General features: G+C 54.3%; 1 long non-coding RNA gene across 3 annotated transcripts in view; it reads left to right on the top strand.

The window, feature by feature from the left end:
- Positions 1–13,033, top strand: part of LOC134760523 (uncharacterized) — a 45,698-nt gene extending 32,665 nt beyond the window's left edge. The window contains exons 3-4 of one of the 3 annotated variants that reach the window (XR_010138110.1): positions 1,714–1,828; positions 6,941–13,033. This is a non-coding gene — a long non-coding RNA (uncharacterized LOC134760523). Of the gene's footprint in view, positions 1–1,713; positions 1,829–2,353; positions 5,223–6,940 lie in introns of those variants that run through there. The other 2 variants (XR_010138111.1, XR_010138112.1) reach the window with 2 other exon arrangements.
- Positions 13,034–13,245: the final 212 nt, after the last annotated feature.

Below are 13,245 nucleotides of genomic sequence, written 5' to 3'. Positions count from 1 at the left end.
TCATTTTTTAACTAAGGGCCCAATAGTGTCTTAAATATGCAGAGATGAGTCTGCAGGTGGAGAGTGACAGGTTTGTTCAAAACGTGGTATAGAGTGCCCTTGGGTCTCACCTGCCGGCCTTTCCATCCTGTGCCCTCCCAGCGAGGCACCCAAGCCCCGCCTTAGGGCACACCCCTTCACAGGGCCACATAGGCCCCAGTCCTCACCTATGCGGTCGTCTCCAAATGGCACAGCAAGATCTTCTGTCCAGGCCCAGGCCAGGGTCCCAGTATCTCCAGGGGGGCCTGGCATCCAGGCATCTGTTGAGAACTGGCCCAACGTTGGGGTCTGAGCTAGCCTATGGGACCTGGACGTGTGGGGCAGCTGCACAAGGACTCATGCCTGGCTTTATGTGTAGCATCAGGAAAGGCACTTTAATCGTATTCATTTGTTGCTCACAAAACCTCTGAGGTTGGTGCCTTCCCCATGTCACAGATGGGAATGACAAGAAATAATAAGGTTAAAGAGCATGCTGATGGTTGAAACCTGGTCAGGAACTGAGAACTGGAGTCTGTAGACCCCTACCTGTGACCTCTGTGGTCTGAGCTAGCCTATGGGACCTGGACGTGTGGGGCAGCTGCACAAGGACTCATGCCTGGCTTTATGTGTAGCACCAGGAAAGGCACTTTAATCGTATTCATTTGTTGCTCACAAAACCTCTGAGGTGGGTGCCTTCCCCATGTCACAGATGGGAATGACAAGAAATAATAAGGTTAAAGAGCATGCTGATGGTTGAAACCTGGTCAGGAACTGAGAACTGGAGTCTGTAGACCCCTACCTGTGACCTCTGTGGCCAGAGGACCCTCTCTCACCGGGTTTGTGTTTGCAGCATGTCCTGTCCTTCCCTAAGGGTCTCAGGTTCTGAGGCATGGTGAGGGCTGGTGGAGCCCATCACTGAGCTGTAGAAGGAAATACTAACGCTGGCCATGCCACCCTCCAGGCAGACACAGCTGGGGTTGAAAATCGAGATGGGGCAGGGTTGCCAGGAACAGAGGGAGGCAGGTGGAGAATAACTCACCAGTGAGGGGTTTCCCTGCTACAGCTTTCCAGGGCCATTTCCACTTTCTGGGTGGCATTTTGGGGCAGCTCACACAGTACACTCACATAGCCAGTCCCCAGGGTCACAATCCCCAGATGTTGGTCATCTTGGTGACAGGCCCTGTGCTTCTCCAGGAGCCTTTGTGTATGGGCCCTTCCCAGGTAAGCGTGATATGTCCTGGTTGTCCTCAGTCCAGGGCACTGGCAGCATTTTCCTTTCTGGTCAGGGTCAAAGCTTTGTTGACCATCTCCAGGATACGATGGCCAGCTGGCCCTTGGAGAGCCAGTCACTCCAGGTGACACGGTTTGGTACTGGACGTCCGCGGTCCCCTCTCCCACGCCGCCCCATACTGGGCCCCGTATCCAGCCGCCACCGCTGCTACAGAAAGAACAGCCCCACTGCCTCCGCGCAGCTGCCATTCTTTAAAGGGACCTCAGCCTGACTTCCAGGAGCTACGGGACTCGGCTCAGTAAATGCGCATGCGCGAGGAGTGAGCTGCTTCTCCCCGTCACAGCGATTCCCAGGGTTGTGGTAGAAACCACTCCCTGAGGCTTGGCAAAGCAGGAGCCCTCCGTGGCAGGGCTTCGGTGTCGGGGCTCCGAGGCTCCGGCCTGACTTCTCCACGGGGTCCACAGGAACGTCTCCGGATGCCAGGACTTGAAATGGGCCAACCAGGATGGCGAAACCACAGGCAGAGTCCGGGGAAGCAGAGCGGCATCCCATCCTCAGGCCTGACCGGATGGTGTTCGGGTGAGTCTCCCCAAAAGTCATTCCCCCGTAATCTGGATGACAGGTCTGCCTGTGTGTCCGTGGGCTGCTCTCTCACCCGAGGGTCATTCGCGTGGAGAGCAGAACCCGGCAGCCTCAGGGGTTGCCTGAGGGCTGAGGTGGGGGTGTTTCCGTGACACCGCTGTATGACTGTGTGTGTGTGTGTGTGTGTGTGTGTGTCCCATTCTCTCCTCTCTCGCTGTCACTCTCTGTCTACTTCTTTCCGTCTCTCTGTCAGTTTGTGTGTATGTGTATGTGTGTGTGTGTGCCATTGTGCGTGTGTGTGTTTGGACGAATGTGCCCTGTGCGCCAGAAAGCGATTTCTTGCATGTCGGCCGGTCTTTGGTGAGCCTCTTTCTGCATCTCTGCCTGGGTCATGTGGCCGGTTGTCAATCATTTTCCTGGCGGTTCCACTTTGGGTTTGTGAAGGCCTCTACAACGTGAGGAGATGCGTGGGTCCTGGAGCAATTGAAATCTCATCCCCATCCTGAGTGGCCTCTTTTCTAGGATCAAGATGACCACACTCCAGCCAAGGATAAAAGCCCCACAGGAGCTCACTCTCCTGCAGGAGAGGAGCAGACCCACGTCCAAGAAGATGGCTGTATCTTTTCACCGCTCTTCTCTGAGAAATGAAGCCACACCATGATACAGTCTTGAAGAGGAAGCTGAGAATGGGAGATGGCAACAATCTCTGTCATGGTGGCCTCTCTGGACAAGTTACCCGTTTGGCACCCCTCCCCTTATGCCCGTGGCAGTGGCACAGTGCTGTATCCTGCCTGGGCTCTGGCCCCTGCTCTGTCCTCCCTCTTACACTGTCTCCCTTGTTTCTGAGAGGCCTAGAAGCTTCTAGGTCTGGCTGAATGTCTTCAACAAAGATCACTTCCCAGTCCATCATGGAGTCAGTTGGTGGACATCCATTTCATGATTGTGTCTCTCTCCAAACCTGTTTCTGCTTGATTGGGCAGGTTTGATGACCCTGGAGCTCTTAGCTTCCATATGTGTCTCAGACAGGGAAGCTACCTTGGTCTCCATGTTTCACCTCATGGGTGGGTGGATTGCCTAGAAGCAACGGTAAACGACCATGGCTGGCCTTGTCTTCTGTGACAGCTGTGGTGTCGCATTTCCTCTGCATCTCCTGTCTCATTCTTGAGGGACGTCCTCTCCTCTGCTCCTGGGTAGACTGACTCCCTGAATCTTTTGGCCTCCTGCTGGATCCCAGGTGTTCTTTGATTTTGCTTGGCATTGATGGAAAGGTCACTTGTACCCCCCTTCAGCTGGGTACATGCCTGGACACCATTGGTTGTTTCGCCATCACCCCATATGCCCTCAGTGACACACATCCACATCATCTGCTCTGGGATACGCCACTGCCATGCGTGGTCGCCTTGGTTCCACCTCGGAATAGCCCCGTCCCTGTTTGCCTGTGTCCTGGAAAGTGGTATCAGCTTGCAGGAGCCCCTGGGCTTTTAGAAGCGGGGCAGGCCACTGCTCTTTCAAAGGAGGAGGGAGGCAGAGGGCTCATGGGTCAGTGAATTTTCAGCTGACACTACAGTCTTGAGGCCCATGGGAACATTCTGTGCTGCAGCGAGGCCCTGCCTGGTCAGCGGATGTGGTGAGCCCATCCTTTCTCACCCAGAGGGGTCCAAGATCCGATCCAAAGAGGAGTCCTGAGACTCCAGCAGGAGCCCTAGAGCTCTCTCTTCACTAGTGGAAGTTGGCTCAAGGAGGTCCTGAAGACAGGACTCCTGAGGGTTTGGCCCTAGGTCACCCGCGGACCCCTCTCCCACGATGCCCCCTACTGGATCCCGGATCCAGCCGCGGCCGAGGTTACACCAGGAGCGCGCCTGCCGCCGCGCAGCCTCCATTGTTTCAAGGGGGCGAAGCCTGACTGCCAGGAGCCCAGCGCGAGTTGGCCCCGCCAATGCGCATGCGCGAGGCGCCAGCAGCTTCTACCTTCAGTGATTCCCACGGTTGTCTTAGAAACCAGTCCCCCAGGCTTGGCAAAGCCGGATCCCTCCGTGGCAGTGCTTGGGTGTCGGGGCTCCGAGGCTGCGGCCTGACCTCTCCACGCGGTCGACAGGAACATCTCCGGATGCCAGGAGTCGCAAAGGGCCGACCATGATGACGAAACCACAGGCAGAGACCTGGGGAACCAGCGCGGCATCCCAGCCTCAGGCCTGCCAGGACGGTGTTCGGGTGAGTCTCCCCAAAAGTCCTGTCCCCGTGATCTCGAGGACAGGTCGGCCTGCGTGTCGCTAGGCTGCTTTCTCATCCAAGGGTCGTTCTCGCAGAGAGCAGAACCCCGCAGCCTCAGGAGTTGCGTGGGGGTGTATGCTTCTGTGCCACTGCTGTATGACTGTGTGTGTGTGTGTACGTGTGTGTGTGTGTGTGCGTGTCTCCCATTCTCTCTTCTCTCTGTCTCTCACTCTCTGTGGGCTTCTTTCTCTCTCTCTGTCATTGTGTGTGTGTGTGTTCCCATCTGCGAGTGACTTCGGAAGAATGTGCCCTGTGCGCCAAAAAGCGACTTCTTGATTTTTGGTCTGTCTTTCATGAGCCTCTTTTTAGGTCTCTGCCTGGGTCATGTGGCTGGTTGTCAATCGTTTTCGCCGCGGTTCCACTTTGGGTCTGTGAAGGCCTTGACCACGTGAGGAGATGCGTTGGTCCCGGAGCAATTGAAATCTCATCCCCATCCTAAGCGGCCTCTTTTCTAGGATCAAGATGACCACACTGCAGCCAAGGACAAAATCCCCACAGGAGCTCATTGTCCTGCGGGAGAGGAGCCGACCCACGTCAGAGAAGATGGTTGTATCTTTTCACAGCTCTTCTCTGAGAAATGAAGCCACATCACGATAGAGTCTGGAAGAGGAAGCCGTTAAAGGGAGATGGCAACAATCCCTGTCACTGGAACGCTGGCCTCTGTGGACAAGCCACCCTAGTGGCACCCCTCCCCTTATGCCCGTGGCGGTGGCACGGTGCTGTATCCTCCTGGGCTCTGGCCTCTGCTCTGGCCTCCCTCTTGCTCTGTCTCCCCTGTTTCTCAGGGGCCTGGATGCCTCTCACTCTGGCTGAATGTCTTCAACAAAGATGACTTCCCAGTCCGTCAGGAAGACACTTCCTGGAGACCTGTGTCGTGATTGTTTCTCTCTGCAAGCCTGTTTCTGCTTGACTGGGCAGGTCTGATGACCCTAGAGCTCTTGGCTTCCATATGTGTCTCAGACAAGGAAGCTTCCTTGCTCTGCATGTTTCCCCTCATGGGTGGGTGGATTGCCTAGAATGAGCGCTAGGCGACCATGACTGGCCTTGCCTTCTAGGACAGGTGGTGTCGCATTTCCTCTGCACTTCCTGTCTCATACTTGAGGGACATTCTCTCCTCTGCTCCTGGGTGGAAGGACTCCCTTGATCTTTTGGCCGTATTGAACGTCACGGAGCCAAAACGACTGGGCTGGGGCTGGGGCTGGGGCTGGGGATGGGGGCAGGGGAGGTTGCATCAGGGCTACCTGGACGGTGGAGGGTTGGGGGTGGGGTGAATGTTGCAGAAACCTCTTTGCTCCTCTGGCAGATGTTTCAAAATGTGGCTTGGACTCAGGCACAGGCCACCTCCTGGTTCCCAGGTGTTCTTTGATTTTCCTTGGCATTGATGGAAGGGTCACTTTTTCACCCCTTCCATTGGGCACATGCCTGGACACCACTGTTTGTTTCAACATCGCCCCAGATGACTCCGGTGACACACATTCACACCACCTGCACTGAGATACGCCAGTGCCACGCGTGGTCGCATTGTCTCCACCTCGGATTCCCCCCTGTCCGTGCTTGCACGGGTTCTGTAAAACGGTGTCGGCTTGCAGAAGCTGCAGGACTTTTAGATGCGGGGCAGGCCACTGCTCTTTCAAAGGAGAAGGGAGCCAGAGGGCTCACGGATCAGTGAATTTTCAGCTGACGCTGCGCCTTGAGGCCCATGGGGTCATTCTGTGCTGCAGCGAGGCCCTGCCTGCCTCACCAGATGTGGTGAGCCCATCCTTTCTCACCCGGAGGGGTCCATAATCGGATCTGAAGGATCCCCAGCAGGCGCCCTGAAGCTCCCCCTCCTTTCTCACCGGGTGGGTCCAAGATCAGACCTGAAGAGGAGTCCTGAGACCCCAGTAGGTGCCCTTGAGCTCCCTCTCCACTGGTGGAAGTCGGCTGAAGGAAGTCCTGAAGACAGGACTCCTGAGGGTTTGGCGCTATTCACTTGCGGCCTCCTCTCTCACGCCGCCCCCTACTGGATCCCGGATCCAGCGGTGGCTGAGGCTGCAGCAGGAGCGCCCCTGCAGTCGCACAGCCGCCATTGTTTCAAGGGGACGCAGCCTGATCCCCAGGAGCGGAGCCTCAGTCGGCCCCGCCAATGCGCATGTGTGAAGCACCAGCTGCTTCTGCTATCACAGTGATTCCCACGGTTGTCAGAAACCAGTCCCCGAGGCTTGGCAAAGCAGGAGACCTCCATGGCAGTGTTTGGGTGTTGGGGCTCCGAGGTTCCAGCCTGACCTCTCCACGGGGTCGACAGGAATGTCTCCGGATGCCAGGACTCGCAAAGGGCCGACCAGGATGAAGAAACCCTCGGCGGAGTCCAGGGGAAACACCGCGACAGACTAACCTCAGGCCTGCCCGGACGGTGTTCGGGTGAGTCTCCCCAAAAGTTGTGCCCCCATGATCTCTAGGACAAGTCGGACTGCGTGCTCTTGGGCTACTCTCTCACCCAACAGTCGTTCTCGTTGAGAGCAGAACCCCGCAGCCTCAGGGGCTGCCTGTGGGCTGAGGAGGAGGTGTTTCCGTGCCACTGCTCTGACTGTGTATGTGTCTGTGTGTGCGTGTGGGGGGGGTGACTCCCATTCTCTCCTCTCTCGCTGTCTGTCACTCTGTCAGTTTTTTTCCCTCTCTCTGTCGGTTTGTATGTGTGTGTGTGTGTGCCCTTGTGCGTGTGTGTCTTTGGACAAATGTGCCCTGTGTGCCAGAAAGCGATTTCTTCCATGTCGGCCGGTCTTTGGTGAACCTCTTTCTGCGTCTCTGCCTGGTTCATGTGACCGGTTGTCAATCATTTTCCTGGCCCTTCCACTTTAGGTTTGTGAAGGCCTGGACACATGAGGAGATGCATTTGTCCCGGAGCAATTGGACTATCATCCCCATCCTTAGCAGCTTCTTTTCCAGGATCAAGATGATGACACTCCAGCCTAGGACAAAGGCCCCACAGGAGCTCATTGTCCTGCAGGAGAGGAGCAGACCCACGTCAGAGAAGATGGCTGTATCTTTTCACGGCTCTTCTCTGAGAAATGAAGCCATACCACGATACAGTCTTGAAGAGGAAGCCGGGAATGGGAGATGGCAGCAATCCCTGTCCCTGTGACGCTGGCCTCTCTGGACAAGTCACCCATTTGGCACCTCTTCCCTTATGTCCATGGCAGTGGCACGGTGCTGTATCCTCCCTGGGCTCTGACCTCTGCTCTGGCCACCCTGTTACTCTGTCTCCCCTGTTTCTGAGAGGCCTAGATGCCTCTTGATCTGGCTGAATGTCTTCAACAAAGCTCACTTCCCTGTCCATCAGGGAGACAGTTGGTGGACATCCATGTCATGATTGTTTCTCTCTCCCAACCTGTTTATGCTGGATTGGGCTGGTTGGATGACCCTGGAGAGCTTGACTTCCATAGGTGTCTCAGACAGGCAAGCTACCTTGGTCTCCGTGTTTCACCTCATCAGTGGGTGGATTGCCTAGAATGAGCAGTAGGCCACTGTGACAGGCCTAGTCTTCTGGGACAGGTGGTGTTGCATTTCCTCTGCACTTCCAGTCTCATTCTCGAGAAACATTCTCTCCTCTGCTCCTGGGTGGACTGACTCCCTGAATGTTTTGGCCCCCTCCTGGATCCAGGTGTTCTTTGATTTTCCTTGGCATTGATGGGAAGGTCACTTGTGCCCCCCTTCCACCTGGCACATGCCTGAACACCATCTTGTGTTTTGCCATTGCCCCATATGACTTCAGTGACACATATTCACACCATCTACTCTGGGATACGGCAGTTCCACATGTGTTGGCATTGGCTCCACTTTGGAGTTGCCCTTGTCTCTGTTTGCATGTGTTCTGGAAAGAGGTATCAGCTTGCAAGGGCCCCAGAGCTTTTACAAGTGGGGCAGGCGACTGCTCTTTCAAAGGAGGAGGGAGAATGAGGGTTCATGGATCAGTGATTTTTCCACTGACACCACGCCTTGAGGCCCATGCGATCATTCTGTCCTGCAACGAGGCCCTTCCTTTGTCAGCAGATGTGGTGAGCCTAACCTTCTTCACCCGGAGGGGTCCAAAATGGGATCTGAAGAGGGGTCTTGAGACGCCAGCAGGTGCCCTGAAGCTCTCTCTCCACCGGTGGAAGTCAGCTCAAGGAAGTCTTTAAGACAGGACTCCTCGGCGTTTGGCCCTGGGACCCCCGCGGCCCTCTCTCCCCTGCCGCCCCCTACTGGAACCTGCATCCCACCATCGCCGCAGCTGCAGCAGGATTCCCCCTGCCACCGCCAGTCGCCATTGTTTAAAGGGGCCACAGCCTGACTTTCAGGAGTGGAGCGTGAGTCGGCCCAGCAAATGCGTATCCACGAGGCTCTAGCTGATTTTCCCGTCACATTGATTTCCATGGTTGTCTTAGAATCCAGTCCCTGAGGCTTGGCAAAGCAGGAGTTCTCCGTGGCCCTGCTTCATTGTCGGGGCTCTGAGCCTCCAGCCTGACTGGCAAGGGTTTCAATACCCTTCTCATCCTCAGCTGCCTCTTTGCTAGGATCAAGACGACCATACCCCAGCCAAGGACAAAGGCCTCACAGTTGCTCATTGTCCACCCGCAGGAGGGTGCCCACAGACCTTCAAGAAGATGGTTTCCACTCCTCTCGCACTTTGCCCTCCTTGAGAAATCTAGCCACAGCTAGACACAGGGACGGAGAAGGAAGCCGGCAACGGGATGCGGCAAGCATTTCTGTCACCCAAACGCTAGCCTTCCTGGCCAAGTCACCCGTTTGGCACTTGTTCCCGGATGCCCGTGATGGTGGCATTGTGCCGTATCCTGCCTGGGCGCTGGCCTCTGCTCTCTGCTCCTTATTTCTCTGTCTGCCCAGTTTCTTGGAATCCTAGAGGCTTCTTAGTCTGGCTCAACGTCTTCAACAAAGAACACGTCCCAGTCTATCAGGGAGAAATTTCTTTGGGGTCCGTTTCATGATTCCTTCCCTCTCCAAACCTATTTCTGGATGATTGGGCAGGTGTGATGATCCTGGAGCTCTGGGCTGCCATACCTGTCTTGGACAGGAAGCTCCCTTGGTCTCCATGTCGGAATTGAGGGCTGCGTGGTCAGTCCAGGAAGAGCGGGAGGCGACCCCACCGTGGCTGACCTTTGCCTTCTAGGAAAGGCAGTGTTGCATCCCACCTGTGCTTCCTCTCTCATTCCTAAGGGCCATCCGGTTGCTCTGCTCCTGGGGAAAGTGCCTTCAAGCAGTGAATCTTTTGGCTGCCACTGATGTGAGGGAGCCAAAGGGACTGGGTTTTGCTGGGTTTAGGGGAGGTGGCGTCAGGGGTTCCTACCCGGTGGCGGGGTGTCAGTGTGGTGTCGTTTGTCGAAACCTCTGGGCCCCTCTGGCAGGCATCCCTGAATGTGGCTTGGACTGGGGCACAGGCCCTGCCTCGCATGTTTTCAGGTGTGCTTGGCTTTTCCTCAGCTTTGTGTGGAAGGTCCCAGTGGCCCACGGAGGCATGCCTGGACGTCACTATCTGTCTCGGCATCGCCCCATACGGCCTCAGAGACACACGCTCACTCCATCTGTTCTTGGGGGACGTCAGTACCACGTGTGGTCACATTGGCTCCATCTCAGACTCACCTCTGTCTCTCTTTGCACATGTGGCAGAAAGCAGTTTCGGGATGCCAGAGCTCCGGGCCTTGGAGATAAAGGCAGGCCACTGCTCCACCCAGGAAGAAGGGAGGCAGTGGGCTCATGGATTGGTGCATTTTCAGCCTACAGTATGCCTTGCGGCCCTTGGGATCTTTCTGTGTCCCACCGAGACCCTTCCCGCCTCACTACATTGTAACCCCATTCCTGATCACCCGTTCGGATCCATAATCAGATCCGAAGAAGAGTCTGGAATGCCCAGCCGGCACCCTGAAGCTCCTCCACCACTAGGAACTGAAACAAAAGACCGATCAAGAAGGTCCTGATGACAGGACTCCTATGGGTCCAACCCTGGGTCTCCTGCAGGCCCCCTCCTAGTACTCTTCCCACCCGCCATCTCGGACTTCGCCGCCGCCCCAGTCCCCGCAGCCCGTCGTGTCGCCGCCATTTTTTAAAGGGTCCGCAGCCTGACTGTAGGGAGCAAGGGGGGAGTCGGCCTCACCAGTGCGCATGCAGGAGGCCCGAGCCACCGCTTTGGTAACAGTGACCGCCACTGTTGCCCAGAAGTGGGTCCCTGAGACTTGGCGATGTAGGAGCCCTGCGTGATAGTGCGTCAGAGTGGGGGCTGAGATCAGTCCTGGCCAGGGTGTTAACAGGATGGTCTCCGGAGACCGGTATTCTCGGAGGGTCAAAAACCAGGAAGAAACCTCAGGAGCAAGAAACCTCAGGCAGATCACAGGGGAGGCAGCGCAAGATCCCAGCCTCAGGCCAGGATTTGCCGAGGGTCGATGAGGCCCCTCTCCCAATCTTCACCTCACCAGCCACCGCCCCAGTCCCCGCAGCCGCCTCTCCACCATCATTTATTTTATTATTATTTTTTTAACAGTCCGAGTCTCGCTCTGTCACCCAGTCTGGAGTGCAGTGGCGGGATCTCAGCTCACTGCAAACTCTGCCACTTGGGTACAAATGATTCTCTTGCCTCCACCTCCCGAGTACCTGGGATTAGAGGATTAATCAGAATCGGGGCTAAGACCAGTCCTGGCCAGGGCATCAGCAGGATGGTCTCTGGAGGCCGGGATTCACGGAGGGTCGTCCAAGAGGAAGAAACCGCGGGCAGAGGGCCGAAGAAGCAGCGCGGGATCCCAGCCTCACGCCTGCACAGACGGTGTGCCAGTGAGTCTCTTCAAAAAAGGAGAGGCTTGCTTGTGTGCCCGTGGGCTGTTCTCTCACCGGTGGGTCATAATTGCGGAGAGCAGAACCCGGAAAATTCAGGGACTGCCTGGGGGTGGGTGTTACAGTGCCACTGCCCTACGTCTTTGTGCGTTTGTGTGTGTGCGTAAGTCTCTCTCTTATTTCTCTCTCTCTCCTTTCTCGCTCTTTCGCTCTGTGTCTGTCTGTGTGCGCGTGTGTGTGTGTTGGGACACATGTGCCCTGTGTGCCAGAGGGCAGTATCTTGTACGTCGGCCTTTCTTCTGGTCAGCCTGTCTCCGCCTCTCTGCCTGGGTCCTGTGGCCGGTTGTCAGTCATTTTTCTGGTGGTTCCAGTTTGGGTTTGTGAAGGTCTGGTGAGGTGGGGAGCTGCGTCTATCTCATAAGGATTTAAATCACCTCCCCACCCTGAGAGCCCTCTTTTCTAGGATTAAGGCCTCCACCCACCAGCCAAGGATAAAAGCCTCACCGGAGAGGTCATTGTCTACCTGCAGGAGCTGTGTAGAGCGACCTGAAAAAAGATGGTTCTCATTCCTCTCTCTCTTTCTTCTCGTTGAGAAATCTAGCCACAGGGTAACACAGGTTTTGAGAGGATGGGAACGGGACATGGCAAGGATCTATGAGTGTGCAGGCTGTGTTTCACATATCATTAAACGTAGTCTAGTGAGGGTTCTGCAGATAGCTGGCATTTAAGTTTGTTTTATTGAATCAAGGAAAAGAAAAAATGCTGAGAAAAAATGACACATCATGACTGCCAGCCCATCTGATTGTTACAAATTTAATAGTAATTTTAATTTATCTTCTCATGTAAAGGTCCTTGGCAGTGATACCTAATTTCCTAAGATAGCCTTGCTTTATTTCCTATGATTAAGATGTCATGCTTATCAGAGTATCTGGAAATTCTTCCCAATGCCCTTGACATATGTGATTAATCACATTCCCAAAATAACATACCAAAACAAACAACAGAAAATTATTTGTTACTTGGTTCCTTCAAATTTGTTTATCTAATTTGTGGTTCCTTCATACACAAAACATTTCTTGTGTGTCTGGCACTCTTCTGGTCACAAATTTCATCTTAAATAACCTAAGTATTGAAATGCTTGTGCCCTTTGATTAATTTTTACTAAATAAATACTTTGATAAAAAGCTACACTGAGGCTGGGTGCAGTGGCTCACACCTCTAATCCCAGCTCTTTGGGAGGCTGAGGCCAGCAGATCACGAGATCAGGTGATCAAGACCATTCTGGCCAAGATGGTGAAACCCCGTCTCTTCAGAAATACAAAGAATTAGCCAGGAGAGGCCAGGCACTGGCTTATGCCTGTAACCCCACACTTTGGGAGGCTGAGGTGGGTGGATCACCTAAGGTCAGGGGTTCAAGACCAGTCTGCCCAGCATGGTGAATCCCTGTTTCTACTAAAAATACAAAAAATTAGCCAGGTGTGGTGGCAGGTGCCTGTAATTCCCAGCTACCCAGCAAGCTGAGGCAGGAGAATCACTTGAACCCAGGATGCGAAGGTTGCACTGACCTGAGACCACGCCACTGCACTCCAGCCTGGGTGACAAGAGTGAAACTCTGTCTCAACAAAACAGAAAGAAAGAAAAGAAAAGAAAGAAAGAAAGAAAGAAGGAAAGAAGGAAAGAAAGAAAGAAAGAAAGAAATGAAACCTTGTCTAAAAATACAAAAATTAGACCCTGAAGGTCACATCTGAATGAGAAAGACATTGTTTGGCTCAAATTGTCTGACACTAAGGAATAGTGCAGACTGGACAAGTGAGGTGACTCACACCTATAATCCCAGCACTTTGGGAGGCCAAGGCAGGTGGATTACCTGAGGTCAGGAGGTCGAGACCAGCCTAGCCAAGATGGCAAAACTCTGTCTCTACTAAGAAGACAAAAATTAGCCAGGCGTGGTGGTGCACATCTGTAATCCCAGCTACTTGGGAGGCTGAGGTGGCAGAATCACTTGAACCTGGAAGGCAGAGGTTGTAGTGAGCTGAGATCATGCCACTGTACTCCAGCCTGGGCGACAGAGCGAGACTCCATCTCAGAAAAAAAAAAAAGAAAAGGTCACTAATGTATCAAATAAAACAGTCATTCATGTATTGCAAATGAATACTCAACCAAGACAAAAAGGCATGTCACATCTTATGGGAAAAGATTGAAATGATGGTGAGAAGAAAACTGTGACCCTTGAATGTAAGACAGAAAAAAATCAGGGCACGATGTTAAGGAATTGGAAATAATTCTCCATATTAAAGGGATACAAGAGACAGAGAGGAGAGAGGGACACGGTAGTCACAGACTGC

Source organism: Pongo abelii, chromosome 19 (assembly GCF_028885655.2).
Source record: "Pongo abelii isolate AG06213 chromosome 19, NHGRI_mPonAbe1-v2.0_pri, whole genome shotgun sequence".
NCBI lineage: Eukaryota > Metazoa > Chordata > Mammalia > Primates > Hominidae > Pongo > Pongo abelii.
The sequence above is the reverse complement of the archived record's forward strand: the minus strand, read 5'-3'. Positions and strand labels throughout refer to the sequence as shown.